General features: G+C 61.3%; 1 long non-coding RNA gene across 2 annotated transcripts; it reads right to left on the bottom strand.

Annotated features, from left to right (window-relative positions):
* Positions 1 to 227: 227 nt before the first annotated feature.
* Positions 228 to 8505, bottom strand: LOC143684534 (uncharacterized). 2 transcript variants are annotated; one of them, XR_013176067.1, is made up of 4 exons: positions 8176 to 8505; positions 6781 to 6833; positions 2539 to 2698; positions 228 to 1338 (listed from the first exon to the last, which is right to left on the bottom strand). It is a non-coding gene; the product is annotated as an uncharacterized LOC143684534 (long non-coding RNA). The 2 variants fall into 2 exon arrangements; XR_013176066.1 differs by lacking the exons at positions 6781 to 6833; positions 8176 to 8505 and adding an exon at positions 5001 to 5275.
* Positions 8506 to 8799: the final 294 nt, after the last annotated feature.

The following is an 8799-nucleotide window of genomic DNA, read 5'->3' on the forward strand; positions in this document are numbered from 1 at the left end:
CTTCCCCCACCTGGCCACAGTGCCTGGCTGATGGATAAAAATTGAGTGTTGAATTTATTGAACAGGGTTTCATAGTCTCTCTTAAATAATATAGGAAGAAAGTATTTGTATCCTTTTAAGAAACTAAGTGATAAAAGTTGGATTTTACTCCTATGTGGCCAAGAATCTCAATAAAAAATAAACCAAAGGAGTCTTCTCATTTTTCAATGTATTATTTTATCATTTAGATGGAGTGTATTATTAAACAATATTTTGATGATTTTTAAAAAGGTGGTTTAAGAATTCGAACCTGCCCACTGAATGTGTGTCCCTGCGGCCACCCGCCTGTCCCACTGCAGCCCGACTCCGCTCTCTGTGCCTGGTGTGAGGCTCCAGGAACGTCTGCCCACACAGCAGAATCTGACAGCAGCAGAACGGGCTGCACACACCACTCAGAATCTTGCTCTTCTCACTTGTTCTGCATCCACATGTAGATGGGTTTGAAGAAAACATTCCCCTCCTTGTCCACTGGGGGAGCTGTCCAGAGGCGGCCTGGGCGTCAGAACTGGCCCTGTCGGGAGTGGTCAGTGGCTTCTCTCCGCAGCCGGGGCAGGAGTCGGCGTGCCAGGGCTTCACATGGCTTCTCAGCAAAGGAGAAGCCGGTTTCTCTTCAGAAAGAAGAAGGTCTGAGTGGTCTGGAGTCCCTTTAGCTCCTTGGGTTTTATTTAGATTTATTTTTTTCTAGAAGCTGCAGTGTTCCCTGTTAAATTGCCGCGGGGAAGCCTGAGCCAATTACACACTGAACTGGGCAGGAAATGTGGAGCAAACATGAAGTTTCTACTTGACAATTTCCAACCAAAATTGAGCTGGGACACAAGAGGGAGAAGGAAATCTGGAGCAATAAGATGCTCTTTGCTAATGTCTTTGTGGCAATTTCTCACCCCCACTCGTTATACCCGCAGAAACAGGAGACAGCGGCGAGTGGGTTACTGCTTCCGCTGACATGCAGGGCTGCGATGGGCTCCCTTACCCTCTGGCAGGACACTTCTACCGAGAGGGGCCCTCAGAAACTGAGAGTCTAGTGAAGCCCAGTCTATGATGACTGAGAAGCCACGCATCAGGCAATTTAGGAAATGGCCACGGCAGGTGTTCTCTTCGCCAGAGTGAGAATCCAGTGGTGACTGGCCAGCCCGTCCTCCAAAGCCTGGGCTGGAGCAATCTCAGGGGCCGCCTGTGATGGATGTATGACCCCATGTGCTCAGCGGAGAGTCTCTTACTGTATTTCCTCATCTGGCAAGTGGGCCAATCCCACTCAGCTCCAGGGGATGATGTGCAAGGGAGTCAGGACCCTTCTCAGGCCTGGTTCAGGAAGAGAGGAAGATGACTGAGGCGCATGAGCGACGTTGGCTGCTGGGCCAAATTACCACAAACTTAAAGCCTTACTGCATCACAGACATATTCGCCTTACAGTTCTGGTGTCAGAAGTCTGAAATGCATCTAAATTGGGCTAAACTGTTCTGGAGTCCCTTTAGACCAGGGTTGGCAGGCCTGTGCTCCCTTGGGAGGCTCTGAGGGCAGTTTCCTGGCCTCTTCTGGCTTGTGGAAGCCAATGGCATTCCTTGGCTTGTGGTCCCTTCCTCTACCTTCCAAGCCAACAGCATGGCAACTGCAAATCTCTCCTTTTGTGTCCTCGCATCTCCTCCTCTGACCCAGACCCTCCCACTTGCTTCCTCTATGGACCCCTGTGCAGATGTCAGGCCCACCTGGATGACCCGGTCCATCCCGCATCTCAAGATCCTTAACTTAATCACCCCCGTTCAGTCCTCCATGGAAGGGAACATCTTCTCGGGTCCCAGGCTGGGGACATAGACATCTTGGGGGGTCATTATTCTGCTGGGAAATCCTTTATTGGGAACTGCCATGGTTGGTGATATGGGGAGGGGGGAAGAGCCAGGGAACCGACGTTTTGCCCTTGGAGCTCTGCCTAAACCACACCATTTCATGAAGTTTTGAGCCCCAACTGGGTTTTTAGCAAACCGTGGCAAGTCTTTTTGTGGGCCCTCCTAGGAAGATTTGAAATGTGACAGGTGTGTCCCTCTTGGAAGTCCTCTAACCACATCACCCTAGGGTGACTAAAGGTCGTCACTCTGCCAGATTAACCAGCAGGAAGTGTGGCCGCTTGCGGACATGGCGGGAGGGGGGAGGGTTGTGGCAAGGCCTGGGGGGCCAGGGCTGGCCGAGCCATGCCAGGGTGCGTGAGGCCATCCCCGCCGCGGTGCTCCTTGGGACTGGGCTCCCAGGAAGGTGGGGAGGGGGCACAGACCTTTACTTGTGAACAACCCTCCCAGCCCCTCGCCCTCAGCCCCTGCCCCTCCTGGGGTCCTGGTGGGCAGATCCTGCCCATCTTTTCCTCCCAGCTGGAGCTCAGGAGGCTGCAGCTCCAGGTGCCAAGGGCGTTTGCCCACCTCCCAACCCCCACCCCCGCTCCTGCCTGCGCAGAGCTGCTGCAACGAGGGGGCCTCCCCTGCTGTTCCTAGCCAGCCCCCCGCGGCCCAGTACCTGCCACCTGGTGGTGCTCAGTGGCAGCAGATCCTGAATCCGCAGGGTCACCAGCAGCCAGAGGTCAGCCAGATGCAGGTCAGACCCAGAGGGTCGCTTGCCTTCATGTCCATCGCAGCCGGGGGCCCCCTCGGCCAGGTGACCAGAGAGGGTGCAGGTCCTAGGGTTAAGAAAATGATGCAGGAGCAAATGGTGTCCACGAACTGGGCCGCAGGGACCAAAGGAAGCCGATGCCCACGCCTGTGGCCTGAGGCAGCAAGGCAGCACCCCCAGCGCCCGCATCTTGCCGCCTGCGTGGGGCTGAGCTGGGCTCCGTTCGATGCTCACCGCGCGGCTCTGGATGTGGCCCTTCAGGCCAGCCCCAGGGGTCCCAGGCGGCTGGAGCAGGCGCTGCCCCCACAGGTGTCACCCCACTTACAGGAGAGAGGAGAGAGGGCGCAATTACAGGCGTGCCAAGACCATCCTTTTGAACTTCCTGGGCAGCCGAAACGCAGGGCCACACAGTGGCTTAAAGCCACAGAAATCTATCCTCAGCCAGGGCCGCGCCCCCTCCCAAGGCTCCAGGGAGGGGTCTTTCTGGCCCTCCCGCTTCCTGCAGCCGCCTCCCTCTGCCTCGGTCCCACTTTTGCTCGGCCACTTCCTCAGCCTCTGCCTTCTCTTCTCTCCTCCAGACACATCCCTGGACTTAGAGCTCCCTTAATCCAGAATGACCTCCTCTTAATCTGATCAATTTTACAGCTACAAAAACCCTGTTTCCTGATGAGGTTGCATCCTGGGGTTCTGGACACATGTGAATTTGGGGGGCGCCAGGAGAACCAGCACAGCCGCCCTCTCTGTCTGACACCTGCCCCCCCTCATGTGCTGTGAGCCTGCACCTCGATCTCACTGCACCCCACCAGGCCCTGCTACTTCCACCTCTCCGTGGCCACACCCCCTCCTTCACCGGACATGCCATTGGGGGTGGGGGGGCCACTGTGCTCAAAGGCCCGGGCCTGACCTGGCGCCCCTGGTGCCCTCACGAGCGGCCGGGGGTCTTGCCCAGGTCTGGACTCCGGGCTGGCTCCACCTCACCCAGCCTGTCAGCAGCTGATGCAGCCCAGGGCTCTCTTCCTGCAGGAGAAGCAGCTCCAGCCTCTCTTCCTGCGTTGGTTTGCAGCGCGGCCTCAAGTCCCCATCCGCCCATCCCCCATCTGGACAGAAGGTCACAGTGGGGGACAGAAGGGCTGCGGCCAGCCCCAGGGTGACCTTGGCCACTGGGAAATGCCCTTTGTGACCGAAAACTGTTTATCCAAGAAGTGTCAGCGGGCTGTGGGTCCCAGACGGGTGTTCTCCACGCCCTTAGGGAATCTGGAGACTTCCCTGCGCAGGCACAGGGGGCGGCTTGTTCACTTCTCAAGCCCGTCCCTTGGGGGGGGGGTCACCTGGTGAGCTCCAACTCCCCAGTACCGGCCTCAGTGGGGCTGGGGAATGGCGGGGGTGGGGAGGACAGTTCCACCCCTGGGGTCTGAGGGTGCCGAGAGTCACAGGCCCAGCATCGCAGTTGCCCAGCCCCGGGTCATGGGCCCAGCACTACAGTCTCCTGGCCCTGCGCCAGCAGCTCGTCCCGGTGAGACCCCTCTGCCCCTGCCTTGGGCACTCAGGGCCTCCGATGGCCGCTCCCCATGTTGGTATTTCTCTCCCTGTTGAAAACCTCCAGGGCATTCCCATTCTCCTTAGGATAAAATCAAGGATCTTATCTTGACCTGCAACACTGCAGGTGGGGGTGGTGGGGAGGGACGGAGCCCCAGGGCTGGGCCGCCTTCCACCTGGGGGCACTGAGCAAGCACTGCGCGGGTGGGCGGTGCCACACAGGTTCACACTTGTTCCGCTGCGGCTGGGGATAGCTGTGCGGGGCTGTGCCCAGTTACAGGACTTGGTGGATGTCCCCCGTGGCCCCCTCTGCCACGAGCCTGGGTCCAGGGAGGGCTGCATCCCAGTGCTCAGCACACCTGGAGAAATAGGAATGGAGACCCAAGCATTTGAGGAGCTCTGCTGGAAGCTTCCCAAGGCAGAGGCGCCCTTCGCTGAACCAGCTCCCTACTGGCTGTCTCACCCTAGCTCAGCCAGGCCTTACAGCTGCCTACAGCCATTATTTTCACTTCACAACCAGGACATGGAGACACGGAGGGTCCAAGCCTCTTGACCAAGGCTCACAGCCAGAAATGGCAGAGCTGGGGTCAAACACAGGCCGTGGGGATTTGGAACCCTCCCCGTGTCTCCCCAACAAATGCTGTGGGCAGCATCTCAGGCCCTCACCACGGCTGAGCACTGAGGCAGGGCCCATGGGCCAAGGGGTCTGGGTTCCAGCAGGAGAGACCCCCTTCTGCTGGCCTCCACCCCCGCCCCTCCCTGAAGCTGCCCCCTCCCACCCCCACCGTGGCCTCTGGGCTTCTGCCGCCCAAACAAGGAAAAACCCAGTTTACCTGCAACAGGGGCCATTCCTAGCTTCACCTTTCAGCCAATCAATGTCCACGAGGGTTTCCTGTCTAGAACGAAGGAAGTGGGGCCAGGGAAGGCTGACAGGGCCCCTGGGGGTTGGCGCACCTCCAAGAGGGTCCTTGTCCGAGTCAGGGGGCCCCGGGTCGCCCTCTCCTCCCCTGCTGAAATGGGCTTGCTGTGAAGTGGCCTGCACGCCATGGCAGCAAACAATAAATGCTCAATAAGTGCTCAATAAGTGCTGGCCACGCCAGTGCCAGTTGCTGCCAGTGCCTTCCTGGCCTCAGCCCTGCGTTTGCCTCTGGCCGGGGCTCCTGAGGCTGGTGGGCGACCACCTGGGGTACCCATGCCTGGGGGGCTTGCACCTCCGAGTGGGCTCTGGTGCCCCCATCTTTCCCAGGGTGAGGGGTGAGCTGGTCAGGGGTGTGGATGGGGGTCAAGAGAATCCTCTTGGAGGGGTAGGTCACACCTGCAGCTGAGGGAGGCTCCCCAGGACCCCGGCCTCCCCTAGCTGCGGGGCCTGGGTCCCCTCTGGACGCTGGGGCCTTTCCCGCTGCCTGATGTGATGTGTCCTCTCGGCTCCGCCCCAGGGCCCTCCGGCCTCCCAGGAGCCCCCTCCTCCCGCTTCGTGGGGAGCCCCTCCCAACGCTGAGCCCATCCCCTGCAGCTCCCAGCACAGAGATCGTCCTCCCTGGGAGCACGTGCTCGCCCCACAGCCCAGCCCCCTGAGAGAGGAGTGGGGCCTGAGCACCGGCCTGGGGTCTCAGCGCAGCGGTGGTCTCTGTAGTGTGAGACTGGGAGAAGGGGCTGCCCACTCAGGCCACCAGGAGGGGAAGCTGCAGGTGGGGTGCTGGGGGAGAGACCTGCAAGAGGGGTCTGGGGGAGGGGAGCTGCAGGTGGGCTGCTGGGGGAGGGACCTGTATGTGGGGTGCTGGGGGAGGGGAGCTGCAGGTGTCATGAGTCCTGGCTTTTCAGCAGCTATAGAGGAGAGGCTGGGGGGGTGGGGGGTGGGGGTGGGAGGGGTGTGGGGTGTGGGGTGTGGAAACCCCTTCCTCTCCTCCCGCCAAGTATGGCGAGGGCCCCTGAAACCCAGACAGGCCTCTCAGGGCTGCACCCTGTAAGGAACAGGGCCCAGGAGGCTCATGTGGAACATGAGCACCCAGTCCGTCCGTTGGCAGCAGCAAGGGAGCCCTTCTTTCTAGAGGGCACGGCTGGGGGTACCCAGGCCCATCAGGGTGAGAGAGGGACTTCTTAACATTCGTCACAGAAATGAGTCTGGGGGCCACCACCGCCCAGGGTGGGGGTGCAAACAGGCCTTGGGGAGGGGGGAAGCCTGCTCAGAGGCAGTGTGTGTGCGGGTGGGGGCTGCGTCTTTAGGAGCACCCTCTGCTGCTCCCTGCGCTGCCACCTTGGGGCCCTATCTCCAAGCCGCCCGGGAGCGGAGGGCCATGAGACAATGAGGCCCTTGTGGAGGGCTGGTGGTGTCCGAGGCTCTGTCTGTAAGGAGGTGAAGGAGGTGACCCCGGGGATGCTGGAGGCCCCCACGAGAGCGGTGGTGCTGGGCTGGGTGCCGGCGGGACCTCCCTGCTCTGCGAGAGCTGGAGGAAGGCTCCGGGCCCTCTCAGGGCAGGAAGTTTCCAGAAATCACCCTGCGGGAACTCCAGTTCAAAACTGCCCCCCGCGGCCCCTCACCCCTTGGCTGCCTGCTCGGCAGCAGGGCCTGGAAATGGGGTGACACCTTTTTGCTCTGAAAGTGAGTGTCTGTACCTTGCCTCGCTCGTCCTCCAATGGTCCTGTGGGAATTCCAGGGCCAGCTGCAGCTGGGGAGAGGTGCAGGTGAGTTCTGCACTTGGGCAAGCTCGTGGAGCCCCCCAACCCGCACCGCTACAGGCCTGGGCTTGGAGAGGGTGGGATTCTGGTCCCCAGGACTGCTGAAGTCCCCACGAACACTCCAGGGCATACCCCAAAGATGACGGACATAGAAGTTGAAATGCAGTGAAAATGTGCTGTGCGTGGAGCCAGAATTTAGGAACCCCTCCCCAGTCTTCTGGGTGGGGGGCAAGCACAGAGAGGGGGCCAGGCCAGGCTGCTGCAGAAAATGGATGCATGCAAGTCCTCCAGCCCTGGCTCTCCCCTTGCCCAACTGTCCGGGGTAAAGATGGGGTGCCCGGTGGTGCCATCCTGGTGAAGCAGGGCCTGGGGGAGTAGCAAGGCACACCCCTTACTGGTTGTGAGGGCCCAGTGATTTTGTCACCTTAGGGGCAGCAGCGGGGTCCCCTTAGGCCACCCCAGCTGACCCCTGCTGCGCCCTGACCTGGGGGTTCCAAGGCTCAAGTGTTTGGTGCTGGTGCCCTGGGCAGGGGACACAGCCGGTGGGTGTGAGGGTGGCTCTGCTCCCTCCGAGGCGACCATGACCGTGACTGCGCCCAGGCAGGGACAGGGCATGCAGCTGGAGGTGGGGGCCTGGACTCAAGCAGAGCCCGTGGGCTTTGCTCTGTTGCCAAGGCAGCTGGGGTTCTGAGCGGTGTGGAGAAGCCCCGGACTGTGCCACTGCCCCTGCCGCTGTCGCAGTCACCCATGGCCTGGGTGGAGTCAGAGAGGGAACGCCAGGAGAAGGCAAGCAGCTGCGAGAGAATGGGAAGATGTGTCTTCTCTACACTTCTAAACCTACAAGTCAGTCACTGGAAAATGCTGGAAAAGTGGTGGGTGGGGGCCAAGAAGGAGGTGTTTCTGAGAGGGGCGGGGGAGATGCTGTCTGGGGGGTCCCTGGTGACTCACGTCCCTCACCAGCACAGGGTGCAGCGCCTCCTCATGGCGTGGAGGCTCCCCCAGGCTCTGCAGGCCACCCCCTTCCCAGGGACCCTCCTGGCTGCCTCTCCCAACGCTCACCGTGTGTCCCACAGAGATTCCTGAGTGCCTGCAGGGTGCCTGGGGCAGGTTTGCCCCAGGGGAGCAGGGAGGGCCAGCCGCCCCCCGCCCATTAGGGAGCTCCTAAGCAGTTGCCCTAACCAGTAGTGGGGCCCAGTGGGGATGAGATTCCAAGGAGGGGCTCTGGGAGGGATCTGGACCCCAGGAGGGTCAGAGGCAGTGGGACGGGGTATCTTAATCTCAGGTCACAGGCCTGTGAAGTGCCATTCTGCTTGTGGGTGGGGCCCGGCTCACCTCGCGGTCCAGGTGGGGAAGTAGGGGGACGGGCTCCAGTAGAGGGGCTGCTCGCCCAGCTCAGATGGTGGGGGGGAAAGAGGGGCACAAGGGCAGGCTGCCAGCCCCAGGCACCTGCACCCCCATGCCACCCGGCCCCAAGGGGCCTCAGTGGGAGCATGACAGGCGGCAGGGGGCCCCCCTCCCCATGGCCCTCCAGATCATCCGACCAAGCCTGGCTTCTTGAAAAGACTATTTTCAGACTTGCCTGACAGGTGCTGGGTGGGAAGAGGCACCCGCGCTGACGTCAGGCTCCCAAAGGGTCCTGGGGGGGCGCCAGGGTGGCCTCACCCCCACCCAGCCGGGCTCGAGGAGCCCGAGGTGGCACCGAGGCCAGAGGGCAGGCGGGTGGCCTGGGACCTGCTGTGGGCTGGCCTGGCGGGAGGGGCTCCAGGCAGCAGCTGCCACCCTGGCTCCTGGTGATTTCTGGCTCTGCCCAGGCCAGAGAGAGGGCCCGAGCATCCCCCTAACCAGGCCCAGGAAGGGTCCAGACACCTGCCCCCCACCCCGGGAAAGGGCATGGGGGTGCCCCTCCCCACCAGCAGGAAGCTCTCCCTGCCCCAAGGGGGCCTAGGGGCCCTCTCT

The sequence above is a fragment of the Tamandua tetradactyla genome, chromosome 1 (genome assembly GCF_023851605.1).
Source record: "Tamandua tetradactyla isolate mTamTet1 chromosome 1, mTamTet1.pri, whole genome shotgun sequence".
NCBI classification, from domain to species: domain Eukaryota; kingdom Metazoa; phylum Chordata; class Mammalia; order Pilosa; family Myrmecophagidae; genus Tamandua; species Tamandua tetradactyla.